The following is a 9084-nucleotide window of genomic DNA, read 5'->3' as shown; positions in this document are numbered from 1 at the left end:
CAGAGATTAGGACATATTCCAATAGATCTATTTAACCCTTGACTCACCCTGGAAGCCAGACTGAGCACCAGGGGGTTTATTCTGGTTCCTGTTGCAAATAAGCCCCTACTTCCTCCTTTCCCTGTCGAGTTTGTGGGTGTGGGGATAGACTGGCTGCTTGGTGGCCTAATAGGGGAGGGTGGCATTCCCTCCTTTTCTGAGTTCCCTGATTGCATCAGTTAAGCTTCTTTTGATTGTAAATGATAGAGCACTTAGCTTGGTCTAAGGTAACATCATTGAATGAACCAGTTATTTAAAAGTTCAAAGAGAGTCTTACCAGCTTCAGGCATGGTTTGTTCCAGGGGTCCCCATTGTTCTCAGGTCCCTGAGACCATTTCTTTCTGATTCTCCTGGCTCTGCTCTACTGGGTGAGTCTTCTGAAAATTCTTCTGGTTCCCTCCCCGCCACCACCACAATTGTGGCTATACTACCCTCTGGACACAGCTCCTTCCCGAGAGGTCCTGCAAAAGAAAAGCGGCTTTGGAGAAGCCCCGGCCAACATCTCACAGCTCATTGACCCAAATTTGTTGTTTGTTCCCTCCACTTCCCTCCCCAGTATCACTATGCTCCAGGTGATGGAATCAGTTTCCCCAGGGAGTATCGTCATATTTGTCATATAGAATGGGAGTCAGCCAATTATGGGCCCTTGAGCCAAAGGACATGTGTTTGTAGATTGCGTTCTTGGAGTACAGCCACACTTTTTTTTTTTCTTTTTTTGGCCTATTGTCTGCTTTTGTGCCACAATGGCAGAGTGCTGTGGCAGAGACCTGCTGACTTGAAAAACATAAAATCTTTGTTGTCTTGACCTTCAGAGAAAGAGTTTGCAGACCCTTGACACAGAATGGCAGAGCCAGAGGGGAATCACCCCTTGTCCACCTCCACACCTTTCCTTACACAGGCAGAAATTGATCCCAGCAGACTAGAGCCTGCTCCCAGACAGAGGGTGTGGTGTGGCTTGCTGCTGAGGCAGACCTGGGGTTAGAACTCTCTGGTTCTTGGGAAGCCTGGGTGGCTCCATCCTTTAAGCTTCTGACTCTTTTTTTTTTTTTTTAAGTTTATTTATTTATTTTGAGAGAGACAGAGAGAGAGAGTGAAAGCAGGGGAGGGGCAGAGAAAGAAGGGCACAGAGGATCCAAAGCGGGCTCTGTGCTGAGAGCAGAGAGCCCCATTCAGGGCTCGAACTCATGAACCATGAGATCATGACCTGAGCTGAAGTCAACGCTTAACCAACTGAGCCACCCAGGCGCCCCTAAGCATCTGACTCTTGAGTTTGGCTCAAGTTGTGATCTCAAGTTGTGGGATCAAGCCTGGAGGAGCCTGTTTGGGATTCTCTCTGTCCCTCTCTCTCTCTCTCTGCCCCTCCCCTGCTCACACGCTCATACTTGCACTCTAAATAAATAAATAAATAAATAAACTAAAAAAAGAAAAAGAAAAAAAGAAGAGCTCTCTGGTTCTTAAATGCGCCAATGTCTTAGCTGCAAGGGTCATCCAGGGCAGTTGAGGAGGGAGCTTGAGGTAGGGAAGTGGTCAAGGGTGTATGGGAGAGGCAAATGGGACTGAAGGAGGCACCAAGTTGGCTCTCACCTTCTTCACAAATTTTCACAGGGGGAAGTGGGCCTTGAGCAGGACGTCGGGGGTCGGGGGTATTCAGGCTCAGCCTTGGATGTTCAGAACCTGACTCCCCAGGAGAGAGACAGTCTCTGCTCAGTCCCGGCCCCCAGCCCTTGCCCTCTTAGCCTCCTGCGTTGCCGCCCAGGAAAAGGGACTAGCGTTGGCGTCTCTATAACTTTACTTCAGAGGCATGTGTGAATCCAGTCCAAGGGCTACATCTCGCTGCGGTTCCTGTACCCAGGTACAGGATGCCTGCAACTGAAATCCACAGGCCAAGCGGGATTTCTGAGTCGTAGCGCTGGCTCGCGTGTATGGAGTGCTAACCTGGGCCAGGCGCCACGTGGATTCGGCGACCCCTCACAACCACCCTGTGAGGCAGGCCGTAATGAGAAAAGCAAAGGCTGGAGAGGTAACTTGTCCCAGGTCACTTGGCTTGTGTCAGCTGGGTCCTCTGGGAAGCAGACACTAAGATCTATTGAGATTTATTAGAAGTAAATGCCTGTGACTCAGTGGGTTAAGTGCCCGACTTAGGCTCAGGTCATGATCTCACGGTTCGTGGGATCGAGCCCCGCGTCCGGCTCTGTGCTGACAGCTCGTGAGCCTGGAGCCTGCTTCGGATTCTGTGTCTCCCTCTCTCTCTCTGCTCCTCCCCCATTCATGCTCTGTCTTTCTCTCTCTCAAAAATGTTAAAAAAAAAAATTTTTTTAAATAATGCCTGTGAGAAATATAAAAGGGGGAGGGAGAAAGAACCTTCAGGCTGGAAAACCACCGGGCACCATGACAGGGTCTCAGCCAGCCCAGTGCAGAGCTCTGGAACAGACCGCCTGCCAGAGGAGTGCGGCTCTGGGCAGAAGTGGCCAGCCCAGCCCCCTGCCATGGTCATTGGCTGGGGCTGACTGGGAGGAACTGGCCCAGGCTCCAGAGCTGAGGTGCTGTAGCCAGACGCTGTCTGCTAACCGCCCTCCTGGCCGCTGAGCAGCAAATTCCTTCCTGAGGGGGAATCTGAGAGGCACACCTCTGTGGCCACCTAGCAGCTAGAAAATAAACCAGGCCCCAGACTCCAGCGGTCGGGGGCCACATGCTTGTGTGCTTAACCCCTCTGCGCTACCTCTTGGTAGACAGGGTGGAGGAGTAGAAGAATCACTAAACGGGACTCAACCTCAGTGTCCTAGCTCTGCAAGTACCAACTATATGTCTTTGGGCAAGTCGTTTCATTCATTCGTTCATTGCAATACTTCCTGAGCATTTGTGAGTGTTGAGTCCGGTGCTAAACCTCAGTTCAAGTGCTGGCCATGGCTGCGTAGAGCTGTCTATGTGGGAACGGAGGACGGCAGTAGCTCACAGCGATGCTGAACAATATAATAAGGCAGGGATGCTCACAACAGAGTACAGAGACGTGGATGCTATTATGGGCCTCCACTTCGTCTGAGAAAGGGAGCACATGGTCCACTCTATAAAACCAGTGTTGGGTCAAGCTTGGGGAATCACAGGCTCTGCTCCAGCAGACCAGAAGGCTGGGACTAGAGTGTGGGCCCAGCCAGAGAACCAGCCTGGGCCTATATAAGCCAGGACATGCGCAGCTGTCCATCCTGCTTCCCAGAAGTGGCTGGTTCTATCTCCAAGATGAGTAGTGAATCACTGACCTTGGGGCAGGTTCCTGGCCTTGGGGGTGTAGCTCCAATGCCTTTGGTACTCGTGACCACAGGACAGGTCCTCCGTCTTTGCCTTCACCCAGACACCGCTGGTCCAGGCTGAGAGCCAGGCCAGTTGGGCAGGAACTCTTAGTTAAACGGCAGACATTCATCAGCTGATGGATGAGTCCTAGGAAAATCAGCAAACTCATTTAAAAAGGCAACCACCCAGATTTTCCTTAGTCCTTTTCCTCACCCAGCCGTGCCCAGACACATGACCTTGACGAGGTCCCTTATCTTGCTGCAAATTATTGCCAGGAAAATCTATGGCCAATTAAACAAGCAAATGTTCCTCCTGTACCTTTTTACTTCTGCTCTCTTAAATAAGCTCTGGCCAGAAGCCGTGGTCTCGAGAAGATGCTGGACTCACGGGGTTCTCTTCATCAGACTAAACATTTCCCCCCATGGCACAGGCTCCCGGGCTTGGTTATTCAAACAGCAAAACCCCAATGCTCCCAAGATAAACTACTGATGATGTGATAATAGCAATCACCCTGGAGAATTCCAATTGGTGCATATCACCAGGGGAAATGTCATCAGCAAGCAAGAATCCTTGCTAAAACAACCCAACAGGTAATTTGCTGGTTTTTATGGCTCAGATGTAAAACACGAATATGACCGGGTTCCAGTGGCCAGTGGAAAAGCATTGACATTGGAAAGTCCTTTTCCTCACCATAGCCAGGGAAAGAGCCAGAAACACTCAGTGTCCCTGGTCTGTAGAGTCTTTCTCCTACTCCAGCCATTTTGGGCCAATGCTTTGTTTTTGTTTTTGTTCTTAATTTTTTTAATGTTTATTTTTGAGGGGTGGGGAGGGGCAGAGAGAGAGGGAGACACTGAAGGGAGAATCTGAAGCAGGCTCCAGGCTCTGAGCTGCTCGAACTCGTGAACTGTGAGATCATGACCTGAGCTGAAGTCAGATGCTTAACTGACTGAGTCACCCAGATGCCCCCATCGTGGGCCAATGTTAAGGCAAATGTCAGTGATGGGTGGTTGAGGGTGAGGGTAGGCCAGAATTTTTCCCCTAAAATTAGCCAGATCCCACCCACCTACCCTCTCCCCAAGAGCCCAGGCATGCTGCCCTGCCAGCAGCCCACTCCTCACTGCACCCCCATCTCAAAACTAATTGTTTCTCTATTTTTCTTTGAGTTTCTGCCTGTTTATCCTCCCTGTTCTTTTTTCTATTCCACTGTCTCCTCTCCTTTCTCTGCTCCCTTTCCTGAAGTTGGTCGTTGGTGACTTTGCTCTTCACCCTGTGTCCTACTGTTAGACTACGCAGTTATTCAGGCTTTAACAGGATGCCTGGAAACTGGCAAAAGGGCTCAAACCCCTTCATCAGGAAAGTTAGCAACCTGTCCTGGCCATCTTGCACGAACAAGACACAGGGAGCCAGATCCCAGCAGACAGGCCCCGGGTCAGAGATCCTGACCAAGTAAGGGAGAAAAACATGAAACCCTGCTCCCAAAGACATCCCCTCCCCAAATAATAAATATTCCACCCCTTAGCTAACAACTGTCAGTAAAAGATAGAGACCCAAACCCTGGGCGCAGCTCTCCCTTGAGTTTGACCGCTCTCGCATCTCAAGAGATTACTTAATCTCTCTCTCTCTTTTTTTTTCTTTTTCTTTTCTTTTTTTTTTTTTTTCAACGTTTATTTATTTTTGGGACAGAGAGAGACAGAGCATGAACGGGGGAGGGGCAGAGAGAGAGGGAGACACAGATCGGAAACAGGCTCCAGGCTCTGAGCCATCAGCCCAGAGCCCGACGCGGGGCTCGAACTCACGGACCGCGAGATCATGACCTGGCTGAAGTCGGACGCTTAACCGACTGCGCCACCCAGGCGCCCCTCTCTCTTTTTTTAAAAAAAATAATTTATTGTCAAGTTAGCTAACATACAGGGTATGCAGTGTGCTCTTGGCTTGGGGAGTAGATTCCTGTGATTCATCCCTTACATACAACACCCAGTGCTCATCCCAACAAGTGATCTCCTCAATGCCCATCACCCATTTTCCCCGTCTCCCCCCGACCCCACACCCCCATCAAGCCTCAGTTTGTTCTCTGTGTTTAAGAGAGTACTCTCTCTTTAGCCACGCAAGTGAAGAAATGATTCTTACAATTTCCATTTTTATTTATGTATTTATTAAGAGATACAAAGTTCCGTTTATATGTATGTATTTATTAAGAGAGTAAATTTTAATCCCTTTTCACTTGCATGGCTCCACCCCTGTTCTGGTCCATCCACCGGGCAGCACTGTCACTCAGGTCAGGACATTCTTTCCAAGCCCTAGGCCAGTCTTGGGGTGTCTCAGTCACATTTCCTCCCTCCCCTTGCTGTCCTCACTCTGGTGATCACAGTGGTCCTAGGGAACCGTCAGCCTTCCCTGCAGGCAGCACGAGAGCAGGCCAGGGCCGCTGCCAGCCCCCGGGGCAGCTCTGTGTAAATCAGGAAGAAGTGCCCCCTCTTCAAGACAGATGCGGCTTCTGTGGCAGGGAGCACATCTCAGGGGACTTCAGCTCCATGCTCCCCCGTGGCCAGGCAGCCCTATGTACTCTGCACGGAAGACAGGACGGCCAGGACCTACCCTGTGCAAGATGCCGCTCTGGGGATAGGAGCAGTAGGTACCTCTGTGGGCTAAGGGAGTTCTTTGCACTGCTGCAGAAGCAAAGCCCAAAGGCAGTTAGCAACTATTGTGGGACTTAGACTTCAACTGAGAGCTTGTTTAACATGCACATTCCTTCCATAATTTGGCTGTTGTTGGAAATGCTGCTATAAACATTGGGGGAGAGGGGAAAGTGGGTAACGGGCATCGGGCACCGAGGAGGGCACCTGTTGGGATGAGCACTGGGTGTTGTATGGAAACCAATGTGACAATAAATCATATTTAATATGAAAAAAAAAAAGAAAAACAAAACATGCACATTCCTGGCCCCGCCCCCAGAGAATCTGCAGCAGCAGGTGTGGCCTGGGGCCCCTGAGTCAATCTCTGCAGGTGATTCTGTTTTGTTTTGTTTTGTTTTTAATGGTTACTTATTTTTGAGACGGAGAGTGCGCATGCGTGAGCACAACTGGGAGAGGGGCAGAGAGCGAGGGGGACAGAGGATCATCGTGGGCTCCGCACTGACAGCAGAGAGCCCCATGCAGGGCTTAAACTCAGGAACCATGAGATCATGACCTGAGCCAAAGTCATTTGCTCAACCGACTGAGCCACCCAGGCGCCCCTTCCAGGTAGGTGATAGTCCCTGGTTCCCCAGAGCAGCCTCTTAGAACCTTTTCAGTTTTGTGTCCCAAGAATGAACACATTTTAGCTCTCGCTCACCAAAGAAATGTATTAGTCTTTAAGTTTTATACATGTAATACTGAGAGCCAGGATATTAAGTAATAGAAAGAAAAATTGTTAAAGAGAAAAATAAATATAAATGGAAATGGTAACGTGTTCCTCCTGCCCACACCCCTCTCCCATTCTGCCTTTTAGCTCTCAGGGTTAAAGTGCTCCCCGCTTTGGAGGCCAGGGCCGCCGAGACTGGGAGAGGAGATTTAGCCACTGAGAACATAAGTCACCACATCACTGGGACCCTTCTCACCCAGTGCTACCCTCTGCCTTCCTACCCCCAATTGGCAATGCTGATTCCCAGGCAGGAATCCAGTTCCAGAAGATCATGATGATTCCATTTCCTTTGGAGGGGGCACTGGCATTATGACCGGTCATGGAGGGGCCCCTCCTGACTTTCAGGGTGCTCTGGGACAGTGAACACTCCAAGGTTTTGCCTTTCACTGTAGAATGTTTGGACGTTTCTCTCTGTTATGTTCGGCCTCAGCCAACCTGCTATGAATCAGGCCTGTGCTGATTTAGCAGTATGTCATATTTCGGGTGCCAGGCTTCCTCACCTGTAAAATGAGAGGGTTGGACTGAGGGATTGCCAAGGTGCCTTCCAGCTCTGAGAAGTAAGGCCTCTAAACCCTGGCTGTGCCATTCATGAGTGGAAGAGTCGGAGGGTAGCACTCAGAAAAGACCAGGGAAGTTAGTGGGTTAATAAGGAGATAACCATCTTTCAGCCAGTTCTTGGGGAGAGAAGGACATGAGAGAGAGTCAAGGTCACCAAAGCAAGGGCAGTACGACTGCTGGGCTTGGCACCATGCAGGACGGCAGTCACCGGGTCTGGGTTCTAGAACAGTCTTTGCCTGGAGCAAGTTTCCTTGAGCAAATACTTCATTTTCCAAAGACAGGATGGTTTGGATGGTCACCGTGGACCTCATCATGGGTGTAGTCTAAAATGATTTTTTCAAAATGGAGTCATGAAATACATTTTAATTATTTGGTGAGGCAGGTAGGGCATGGCAGAATGGAGAGGTTTCTTGAAACTTTTGTTTCAGGTGTGTGTGTGTGTGTGTGTGTGTGTGTGTGTAAATGAGGAAGGGGGAGAGAGAGAGAGAAGGAGAGAGAAACTGAAAGGACCCCATGAAAGAAAGCTGTTTTTTTTCTCCCTTTGGCTCCTCTTCTGTTTCTACTCTTGCTAAGACCTGTACCCCCACCTTACACAGGCCTTAATGTATGTCCAACTTGTAAAGGTCAAGGAGTTAATGCTTTCTTTGGGGTCTTCCAACACAGTAGATGACATCTAAGGAGTGTCCAGGTGACGTCCTCATGAGTGTTTTTCAAGACCACTGACTCAGGACGCCTGGGCAGCTGAGTCAGTTAAGCATCCAACTTCGGCTCAGGTCATGATCTCACAGCTCACAAGTTCGAGCTTGTGCTGACAGCTCAGAGCCTGGAGCCTGCTTCGGATTCTGTCTCTCCCTCTCTCTCTGCCCCTCCCCTGCTTGTGCTCTGTCTCTCTGTCTCAAAAATAGATAAACATTAAACAAATTAAAAAAAAAGAAAGACCACTGACTCAAGACACCTTGATTGCCAAGACCCCCAGCTCTAGGGCATGAGTGGCTCATGGAGGACATCTGAGCACTCCTCCTTGTTTTGAACAAATCCTGGATGACTGAGAGGATAAGAACACCAGACCACCACCCTCAATAAAAACCCCCGACCCCAAGCAAAGATGAGACTCATCCTCCATTTTCTTTCCAAATCTCCAAGATGCTCTGTCTGTATCTGCTCTCTCTCTCTCTTTGATAAATTGCTCTCACCTCTTGCTGGCTCACATCTGATTTCCATCTTGTGTGAGGCCAAGGATTCTCTTGCCTGGTCCTGCAGGACCCCCTCTGGGTCCTCAGACCCGGCCTACCTGCATCATCTGTGTTAGAAATAAGCCTACCAACCCAATCAAAGGAGGGACATGGAGACTCAGAACATAGTGAAGTGAGGCTTTAATCAATGCTCTTTCGAGAGCATGTGTCTGATGGACAAACACAGAGCAGTCACAGCAGACAATTTATCTCCTAGCATGCAAGTCCCTCTCCTGACTCCTCATTGGCTGAGTACTACAGAGGTTATAGCCTAACCCAGATGTTGCCTATGCCCACCTAAGCCAAAAAGTAGTCTGATTGGAATAAATGTACCTTCCCTGAGGTGATGCAGAGAATTTCAGTTCCTCTTCCCTTTGTTCTTTGGTGTGTGCTCATTGCAAACCCGTGCAAATAAGTCTGAGAAACAGAGAGGGGAGAAAGAACCAGGAAGTGAAGTGTCTAAGGGTTTGGGACTCCATTGTGTGGGGTGGTTCATACATATTTCCAGTAGGTTGTAAACCTACTGTTAACTCACCAGCATAGCTTTTATTTAAAATGGATTTTCTTTAAG

At 49.4% G+C, this 9084-nt stretch overlaps 1 long non-coding RNA gene across 1 annotated transcript; it reads right to left on the bottom strand.

Moving 5' to 3' along the window:
* Window positions 1–300: 300 nt before the first annotated feature.
* LOC123609712 lies at window positions 301–3749 on the bottom strand. The gene is made up of 3 exons (XR_006717921.1): window positions 3643–3749; window positions 3294–3471; window positions 301–500 (listed from the first exon to the last, which is right to left on the bottom strand). It is a non-coding gene; the product is annotated as an uncharacterized LOC123609712 (long non-coding RNA).
* Between the last annotated feature and the right edge of the window lie 5335 nt (window positions 3750–9084).

Source organism: Leopardus geoffroyi, chromosome B2 (genome assembly GCF_018350155.1).
Source record: "Leopardus geoffroyi isolate Oge1 chromosome B2, O.geoffroyi_Oge1_pat1.0, whole genome shotgun sequence".
NCBI lineage: Eukaryota > Metazoa > Chordata > Mammalia > Carnivora > Felidae > Leopardus > Leopardus geoffroyi.
The sequence above is the reverse complement of the archived record's forward strand: the minus strand, read 5'-3'. Positions and strand labels throughout refer to the sequence as shown.